Source organism: Mus musculus, chromosome 6 (assembly GCF_000001635.26).
Source record: "Mus musculus strain C57BL/6J chromosome 6, GRCm38.p6 C57BL/6J".
Taxonomy (NCBI): Eukaryota; Metazoa; Chordata; class Mammalia; order Rodentia; family Muridae; genus Mus; species Mus musculus.
Genome location: NC_000072.6, coordinates 93,325,751 through 93,336,057, shown reverse-complemented (window position 1 = coordinate 93,336,057; position 10,307 = coordinate 93,325,751). Strand labels below are relative to the sequence as shown.

Below are 10,307 nucleotides of genomic sequence, written 5' to 3'. Positions count from 1 at the left end.
TGTCAATTCTTGATCTTACAGCACAAGCCATTGGTGTTTTATTCAGGAATCTTTCCCCTGTGCTCATATCTTTGAGGTTCTTCCCCACTTTCTCCTCTATAAGTTTCAGTGTCTCTGGTTTTATGTGGAGTTCTTTGATCCCCTTAGACTTGAGCTTAGTACAAGGAAATAAGAATGGATCAATTCGCATTCTTCTACATGCTGTCAGTTGACCCAGTACCATTTGTTGAAGATGCTGTCTTCTTTCCACTGGATGGTTTTAGCTCCTTTGTCAAAAACCAAGTGACCATAGGACAATAGGTGTGTGGGTTTATTTTGGGGTCTTCAATGAAGAGGGTCGTTTTAAAATTAAATATAGACTGCTGAGTTATATACTGAAAGGATAATTATGTGTAATTGATGCTGGCCAATCTTAGAATTTATATAAAATTCATTTTTTCTAGAAAAAAGGTATTAAAATGAGTGAGACTCTGGTCCTAGAAGCATTACAGGTGTGGCTGTTGTGTCTCATGTGCATCAGTAGGTGACAGAGAGGAGAGAGCTATGTCTACACTCAGGGTTCTGACCTGTGAACATCTGAATGATCAGTAGCCTAACACTCTCTGAAAAAAAAATGAGCATGAGACAATTATCAGTCTGGTGCCACATAGGCCCTAATATGTTCCTAGGGCAGGGAAGAAGCCTGAAGAAGAACCTCACCTAGGTCACCTAGGATCATAGATGGCTCTGGAGGAAAGGGTAGAGAGTGAGCCCAAGACAGATGACCTTCACATAGGACTACTTTTGAGCCCAAGATGACCACCAGCCTGGTCCCGCAGGGAGCTAACCTAAGATGACAGTCTAGCATCATGTAGGCCTTATGGGACAGATTATGCCCAAGAGGACCCCTGCCTGGTGCCATAATGCACAAACAGGACATTGCGCGCTGCTAAAGCCACCCCTGAGATGATCTCAGGCACTCAGACTGGGGCCACTGAGAGGAGCAAGTAAGTGGTGGAGAAATGGAAGAGAAAGAGAAACAGAAGGATGTGAGCACAATGAAGAGGGGCAGAACTGGAGAGTCAAGGGTATTGAGGAACAACCTGATGTGAGTAGCAGGTGATGCTACCTGGGACCATGGTGGGGTCCTGGCCTGTGCTGCCACTGGGGCCACATCTGGGTCCATGGTCCTGCAGCAGTAGGGATCTGTTACCACCAAAGACCAGGGGGACCTCCCTGGTCTGGGCTGCCACCTGAGAACATGGTGATTTCTAAAAGCTGTTCAGAACTGACTCCACCTCTCACCTGGGCATCCTGGGCAAGCTGACCCTAGGGGCATCAGAACTGGTCATCAACTGCTGCACTTGGAAAAGTAGGCCCTGCACCTTGCCTGAGTAGCAAGGTAGAGCCCCAGTGAAGCTGGGGGTAGGGGGCTGGCTATGAGGACCTGAACATAGGAGAGCTGGTCCCTACCTCTTGTCTGCTGTGTGGTGGCACTGGAGAGGGAGAAATCCCCTCTCCTCCCTTTTGCCCTCTCCTCATGAGGCAAGGGGCCCTGAGATCAGGAGTGTAGGCCCTGTACCTTACCTGGGCAGCACAGTCAAGCATGGGAGAGCCAGCCCCATAACTTGTCTGTCATGTGGCAATATGAGCAAGGGAGAGATGCCCTCTTCCTCTTCCTTTTCCCTTACCTGTTATGACAGTCAGGAGAGCTGGCATCAGGGTCATGAGAGTGGGAGAACTGAGGGACAGATTCCCCTGTCCCTCAACAGCTGCAACACTCAGGAGAGTGAGCCCTGCGCCTTGCCTGGGCAGCCCAGTAGAGCTGGCTGTGATTTCAAGATCTTTGGTGAGCCTGCCTGGAAGGCATGAGAGTGGGACTGACCAGCTCAGATACCTCTCAGGCCCAGATCCAGGACTTAGAATTGATCCATCCCTACATCTACCCCATCAATGACCTGCTGGAGTGCACTAAAGGGCAGGTGCTATAGATCCAAAAGTACAGGATCTTCATGACACAGGGCAACAGCAGGATATCTGAGAGTAGTCCCAGTGAGATTCCAGGATCAATAGAGTAGCAGAAGCCAGAGGCCTCATACCAGACTAACAAGTCATTTGCAATGAACATTTGCAAACAAAGAACTGTGGGCAAAAGGGTTTATTGTGGGACATACTGTGACACACTACAGCTTCCACAACAAGAGTGTTCTTTTCTCTGTTGGAATGGATTGTAAGGGTGGAGGGTGGCTATGAGCTGAGGGAAAGATGGACTGGGGTGCTGTCTTAGTCAGGGTTTCTATTCCTGCACAAACATCATGACCAAGAAGCAGTTGGGGAGAAAAGGGTTTATTTGACTTACACTTCCATGCTGCTGTTCATCACCAAAGGAAGTCAGGACTGAAAGGTCAGAAAGCAGGAGCTGATGCAGAGGCCATGGAGGGATGTTCTTTACTAGCTTGCCTCTCCTGGCTTGCTCAGCCTGCTCTCTTATAAAACCAAGACTACCAGCCTAAGAGATGGTCCCACCCACAAGGGGCCTTTCCCCCTTGATCACTAATTGAGAAAATGCCTTACAGTTGGATCTCATGGAGGCATTTTCTCAACTGAAGCTCCTTTCTCTGTGATAACTCCAGTTGTGTCAAGTTGACACAAAACTAGCCAATACAATTGACCCCTTGTCAACTTGACACACAAACACACCACTAGTAAGCCTCAACCCTTACATTCTTATTGATCCCCAAGGTATAAATAACTTTAAACGTCCCACAGTCTTTACATATTCTTAAAATTTCAATCTCTTTTAAAATCCAAAGTCTTTTTACAATTAAAAGTCTCTTAACTGTGGGCTCCACTAAAATAGTTTCTTCCTTCAAGAGGGAAAATATCAGGGCACAGTCACAATCAAAAGCAAAAATCAATCTCCAATCGACCAATGTCTGGGATCTTCTGGGCTCCTCCAAGGGCTTGGGTCCTTTGTAGCACACGCGTTGTCCTCTAGGCTCCAGATGCCTGTACTCCACTGCTGCTGCTGCTCTTGGTGGTCATCTCATGGTACTGGCATCTCCAAAACACTGCATGACCCCTTCAGTCCTGGGCCTTCAATTGCAACTGAGGCTGCACCTTCACCAGTGGCCTTCCATGGCCTCTCACACTGTGAGCCTCAGCTGCACTGTGTGACCCCTTCATGCCTTCAAAACCAGTACCACCTGGGTGACCCTTACACATTACCAAGTCCCGCTGCAGCAGGAGTACAACCTTGGCTATCTCTGGAACACAGCCTCTTTGTGCTTTCAGAAAACACTTCCCAGATGTCACCTCAACGATGCTGGTCTCTTCTTAATCACTGCTAATTTCTTAGCTCCAGCTAACCAGCATCAATAGTCCTAGTAATGCAAAGTTTTTGCTTTGGTAGTTCCGGTATCTTGTTAATCACAGCTGATTCTTCAGCCCCAGCTAACCAGAACTACAGAATCTTCACAATCAAAACAGCAATGGCCCTGAAAAGTCTTTAATTTTCCCTCTGAAATTTCACAAGCCAGACCTCCATCTTCTGCACTGTTCTCAACATTATCTTCCAAGCTCCTACACAACATCTGACAGAGCTCTTAACAACAAATGGATCTTCAAGCCCAAAGTTCCAAAGTCCTTCCACAGTCCTCCTCAACACATAGTCAGGTTGTCACATGAATACCCCACTCCTGGTACCAATTTGTCTTAGTCAGGGTTTCTATTCCTGCACAAACATCATGACCAAGAAGCAAGTTGGGGAGGAAAGGGTTTATTTGGCTTATACTTCCATGTTGCTGTTCATCACCAAAGGAAGTCAGGGCTGGAACTTGAGCAGGTCAGGGAGCAGGAGCTGATGCAGAGGCCATGGAGGGATGTTCTTTACTAGGTTGCCTCTCCTGGCTTGCTCAGCCTGCTCTCTTATAGAACCAAGACTACCAGCCCAGAGATGGTCCCACCCACAAGGAGCCTTTCCCCCTTGATCACTAATTGAGAAGATGCCTTACAGTTGGATCTCATGGAGGCATTTCCTCAACTGAAGCTCCTTTCTCTGTGATAACTCCAGCTGTGTCAAGTTGACACAAAACTAGCCAGTACAGGTGCATTATGTGAAATTTACAGGAAATTAATAAAAGGTTTTTAAAAAATACTGAGAGCAAAGATAGAAGTCTGTGGAGAGAATCTAGACTCTAGAGTGCTCTTCAGAAAGTCTAGAGGGAAATCCTAGAGTCATTTATTTTTCTGCAAGGTTGACAGGCTGTGATCTCTGTAGAAGTCTCCCTTACTGCAAAAAGAAACCTCTTTGTTGGGAGTGTAGCATACGCTTATCTGTAGATATTAGGATAATTATTTAGAATATAGTAGCTGGGTGGTGGTGGTGCATGCCTTTAATCCCAGCACCTGAGGCAGAGGCAAGAGAGTATCTCTGAATGAGAGGCCAGCCTGCTCTCTAAGAGTGAGATCCAAGACAGCCGGGGCTACACAAAGAAACCCTGTCTCAAACAAACCAAAACAACAAAAACAAAACAGAACGAAGAAACTCATATAGTTAGAAGCTATACTGGTTTAGGAAAATGGTCATGGTAGGTTCTCCTCTAGGGTTCAGCCATGAATAATTGGCTGGGTTTACAGTAGCAGGCATTAATTCCCTCCAATTGGATGGGATTTGTGTTTAATTATATAATATATTATGACAGCTGTTAGTTTACTGAAGATATAGGGGCCATCATTGCACCATGGGGGCTATTTATCCAGGCTCGTCATTGTAGTCCATAGACTTTACAGCTGCATAGAGCTCTCAGTTGCCTTTCTCCCATGGAGGTTTGTGCACACCTTTCAGTGCTATGGTAGCTGGTCCTCCAGGAGGAGGCTTTTAGCTCAATTCCAGTTCAGTTCCTCAAAGGCCTGTTTCCACAGTGTTTGGTATCTTTAGCAATAGAGTCTTGCCTTCGAGTTCTGGGAGGCAACCAAGGGCAAAAGCACTGCCTTATATTATTTTAGGAGTCTCTTAGTCTCTCTAACTGAAAATTCAAAGGGAGATTTCCCATGCTTGGCACTGGGGGTTTGGTTCCATAGTTTATACCTTCTAGGTAAAGTATTATCAGCCCAAGTGGTATAACTTTATTAAAACTAAACACACACATGCACACACACACTTCTCATGTGAGCTTGTAAAATAATGAACACTTCTCTATGGTTTTTCAAATATCTCTAATGTAATTCATCTCTTTCTTTCCCCTCCTTCTGAATTACACCCCCAGCCCCACCAAAAAGATCCCTATTTTTATTCTCCTATTCCCCCAAAAGCATACATGTTCTACAATCCATCTATCTAAAATGGGTATCCCCACCCCAACCCTAACCCCATTATGTGTGTGTAGCACATTTTCATTAACTATTCATCAGACAAAGGGCATTTAGGTTGTTGTGAAAAAAAGTGGAAATAACCACAGCTGAGCAAGTGTCTATGCAGTAGGATGCTAAGTCTTTTGGGCATATGTCAAGGAGTAGTGTAGCCGGGTCATGTAGGCCTGTTTTTTAGCTTTTTGATAATCGTCCACACTGATTTCCATAGTGGCTGCAGCATTCTTAGGCATCTTAATTTCTTCTTTGGAGAACACTGTTCAAATCCATTGCACCTTTTTTAATTGGGTTGTTCTGTTTTTGTTTGGTTGTTGGTTTAGTTTTTTGGTCTTTCTTTTTTTCTTTTCTTTTGTTTTTGAGTTCTCTGTGTATTCTGAATTAATCCTCTATTGAATGTGTAGTTGTCGGAGAGTTTCCCCATCATGGGGTTACTATGGGATTTCTCTTCACTAAGCTGAATGTTTTCTTTGCTGATTAGAAACTTCTTAGTTTTAGGAGGTTTTGCTTGTCACTTGTTGGCCTCAATCCCTGAATGAATAAAGCCCTGTTCAGAAAGTTCTTCCTGCACAACAGGTAGGTTCTGCCTGTGTTGTTTTCTAGCAGTTTCAGGTTTCTCTTTAAGGCCTTTAATCAATTTGGAGTCAGTTTTGTGCAAAAAAAAATGTAGGTTATGATAGATATATGTCCACTTTCATTTCTACATGTGGACATCTAGTTTTCCCATCATTGTTGAATATGTTGTCTTTCCTCCAGTATATATACTGTTTCGTTTCTCTGTCAAATACTGTATAGCCATAGTTATGTACATGTAAAACACACCTTTATACCTAAGACTTGGGGAACATTGCAGAAGAAGGGGAAGAAAGATTGTAGGAGTCAGAGGATCAGGATGCTTGCTTTGAGACAGTGTCTTCTAGACATGATGGGGATGCTGCATCCACCAAATCTCCACCTGTAAAATGATCAAACAAGTTGACATGACTATGTAATTGAGGGAAGTTTCTTAAGGCCACACCCCTAAATAAAGAGCTACAGGCAGCTAGTGATTGATGAGGGAGAGAAAGTCCATTTACTCCAGGGATGAGTCTCTGGTAGGTTATCCAATACTAAGTGGTTCTGTGTGTGTGTGTGCATGTGTGTGTGTGTGCATATGTTTGCTTGTATGTTTGCATATGTACATTTGTAGGTGCATATATGTGATTGTGTTTGTGTTTATACATATATGTGTGTATATATTTGTGTGCATGTGTGTATTTGCTTATCTGTGGTGTGTTTTGTAGATATGTATATGAATGTGTTTGTGTATATGCATGTGTATGTTTGCATATATCTCTATATCTATCTCTCTCTCTCTCTATCTATCTATCTATCTATATATATATATATGCATTTGTGTGTTTTTTTGTGTGTTTATGGGAATGCATTTGTGTGTATGTTTGAGTGTGTGTGTATGTATATGTTTGCCTATGTGTTTATTAGTGTATGTGCATGCATGTGAATGTGTTTGTCTCTATATATGTATGTATTATATATGTGAATGTATTTGTGTATATGTTTATATATTTTGTGTATGTGTATGTTTGCTTATGTGTTTGTATGTATGTGGTTGTGTCTGTATGCATTTGTGGGTATGTGTGTATATATGTGAAATTTGTGTGTGTGCATTTGTGTGTGTGTGTTTCAGTGCAGAATGCACACATAATACAAGACAACTAATCTAAGAATCTAGAGAACATTCATGCACAGCTTCTATTAAAAAATCCTGGCTAGAGTTTCCAAAAGCAAATATTATGAGTTCTTTTAAAGAGGTGCTTAACTAGCAGTATTCAGCTTTGATCTCGGGTTCCAAGGTAAACTCAGCAACTTTCCTCAAAGTAGCAACAACTCAGCATGTTGAAATTAGACATTTGATTTCACAAATCTTAGCCAAGAAGTTCTACGGGGTAATAATCTTTTTTGTTTGTTTGTTTTTGATTTTTTTTTTTTTTGCTCCATTTAACTAATGTGAAAGAATAAAGACCCAGGCAAACCTGAGAGGATTTGAATCCATGGTTCTTGAAAGTCTAAAGAGCCAAGGGTTATGTTTCGCCATGAATCGTTACCCCTGGCAGGGAATGTGCAAGGCTTCTAGCTTGCTTACATTGACAAAGCTTTTTAAGATAAGGATTCAAATGTTCCTGACTGCAAAGACTCTAGGTGTTTCCCTCAGTGTCACAGGTAGTTCCTTCTGAAAAGGCCTTTGTTGGGATCTTCTCTGTGGGAAGAACAGGAACTCACTTCTTCATGACAGGAAAGAGGCTGGGAAAGGCAAGCAAACGGCTTCTTTATATCGCAATCAGGAGAGTCTAGGGAGAGACAATTTCACACTAAGAAATAAGTTAAAGGAGGTAATTTTCTGCTCCCTCAGGCTGTGTGGTGAGGTGGTAAGAGTCAGAACCAAGGGGAAAGGCTCTGGGCTTCTGTTTGCAGCTTAGATAAGCACTTCCTGTCTGTCTGTAGGCATATTGCCTCATCTGTTTAAGGAGCCTTGATTAAGTGTCTCAATTACCCATCTAAAATAATAGCTGTTTCATCAGGGGTATTGTGGCATTTAATTAAAGCCCATGAAGGGTAATGAGATCCTCAGATAAGAGCATCTATAAACACTCAAGAGATGTATGTCTGCATACATACACGCCCCATTCAGATGCCTGCTAGGCTACAGAATTGAACAAAACATTTTATTGGGCACAACTCTTTCTTCATCTCTGCATTGTGCCTACTGTTAGTCTTGTTGCTTCAGACTCGGAACATAAATTCCTTCAGGGTTCTGTTTCCCAAGGGTTGCCTAATGCGTGTGTTCCGCTCCTTGCTTAAGGGTTAAATACCACAGGCAACTGCCGGTCACCTGTGATGCTACAGTATTTCTTTGAACCTCACATATTAATTTCCAAGTTTCATAGGCCTTTTCCTAGTGCTGCTCTACTAATACCATGGCTATTTCATATTTCTAAGTTAGATTTTTTTTTGATTTAGAAATTTTGGGCAAAAACTTTATATGACTTCTGTTCAGAAAGAAAACCAGTGTGTTCTAATATACATTGATCTGAATGTGTTTTTACTGAATTTTTATTAAAGTTTGGGTTATTTTAAGATTACTTTACATACCACTGGTTTATGTGTGTGGCACTGAAATGAAGTTAAATAAAAGCCCTCACAATTGAGTTGTAGATAGTTTGAGTTGTTTATACTTCGTGTTTATAGCATATTTATGCTATTTTTTAAGCAGCTTTAGTCTAACATATTCAGTATAACATGTACTATAACATATCCAGCAAGCTTAGAGTAGGAATTTATTTTGACTTAGGATCTGTGGATCAGCTGGGTATTTGTGATGGTTTGAGCCAGGAATAGATAATCTTGAGTTGGCAAGACTATATCCGTGGGCATCTGAAGACTGACTTGGATTGGATGGTCAAAGACAGCCATGCTCACATATCTATTAGCTGTCCATTTTTCCTTTGAGACATTATAATGCATAACTTTAATTTTTTAATCCTAGTTTTAATTATGGTTTTTAAATGCTTTAACCTCCCTTTTAGTCCACCAACCACCAGAGATAGTGGGAAAGAAAAGATACAGAGGAAGTGAACCTGTCTAGAAAGATTCTTTGGAGCAACTCCTGTTTGTGTTGTCTGGAATTTGGCAGTTCAGTTCACAAGTTAACAATGGCAGCTTGATCCACTCATAAACACTTCACAGATATAGCAGCAGTGCAGTTCAGTAGAGTCAGGTCAGCACACACAAAGCAGTAGTGGTGGCACTACTTAGCAGAGACAGTTAGGCCTCAGCCTTGGCTCAATTCGCAGGAGGGACTAGGTGAAGTTCTTGGTTGTGCCTCTCTCAGCAAAGTGAAGATCAGTGAGGATGTAAGACTCATAAGCATTGCACAGCTAGTTCTCCAAGCAAGCCAAGCTCAGCTTCCATTACTGTCTACTGAATCCTGTTTATATCCTCTAAAAGCACATGTCCTCCATGGGCTTTGCCTCAGCATGTGAGTCTGTCTCAGCTGACATCACTCTGGCAATCAGTCCAAGTTTGTGGGCAAGCAAGAAACTACAGCATACCACCAGACGTTTTTTGGTACATTTCTCTATGGAGTCCTGACAAATGCAGCTCAACTACACAATGTGAGGTGGACCAATACATGTGTGTTGTTAGCAAAGAGTCCTTCATCATGTGTCCTTTCACATCCTTAGTTTAGCACAACATTCTTTCTCCTGTGTCCACTTCAGGAAAACACTCCTTCATGTGTTTGCCCCAGCAAAACACCATCCAACCAATTTTCCAAAGAACCCTTAACTTTCTACTTACTAATGACTGGACCACAGATCTTTTCCCAACAGACCTTGCTAGATATATTTCCCTATTAGTGTTAAAGAGAAGTGCAAGTCCTTTGATATCTAGAAAATAAAACAACCCAATTCTTGCCGTACTGTACTAGCCAGGCAAAGTGATTGGTTTCCTGTTTCTTTCTGTGTTTTCTTTCTTTCTCATGGCCCAAGTAGCATCTTGAGTTCCCTCACATACATGCTGAATTCAGATAGTATCTACAAGAGACTGTGTAATGATCCACTCCCAAAACATCTATGTCCTAATCATTAGGGCACATGAACTTGGGAAAAAGACTCGGTAGAAATGCTTACATTAAGGCTTTTTAAATGAATTTGTCCTTTAACCACAAGAGTACTTGTAAGAGAGAGGTGGCGGAAGAGTCACTATGGCAGACACAGAAATCAAAGGTTGAAGTAAAATCCTACACTGTTGGCTTTGAAAAGAGAGCAAAGTATGAAATAATGAAGCTTTTTAGAAATGAAAGGCAAGAAAATTATTTCTAACTCAAGCATCCAGAGCAACTATAGCCCTCCTAACCTTCTGACTTTAGCCCATTAAAACCAATTTTGAATTTCTGAGTTCTC

General features: G+C 42.3%; 1 non-coding gene across 1 annotated transcript; it reads left to right on the top strand.

The window, feature by feature from the left end:
- The first annotated feature begins 469 nt into the window (after positions 1-469).
- Positions 470-600, top strand: Gm25094. The gene has a single exon (XR_003956607.1). It is a non-coding gene; the product is annotated as a small nucleolar RNA SNORA17 (small nucleolar RNA).
- The last annotated feature ends 9,707 nt before the right edge of the window (positions 601-10,307 follow it).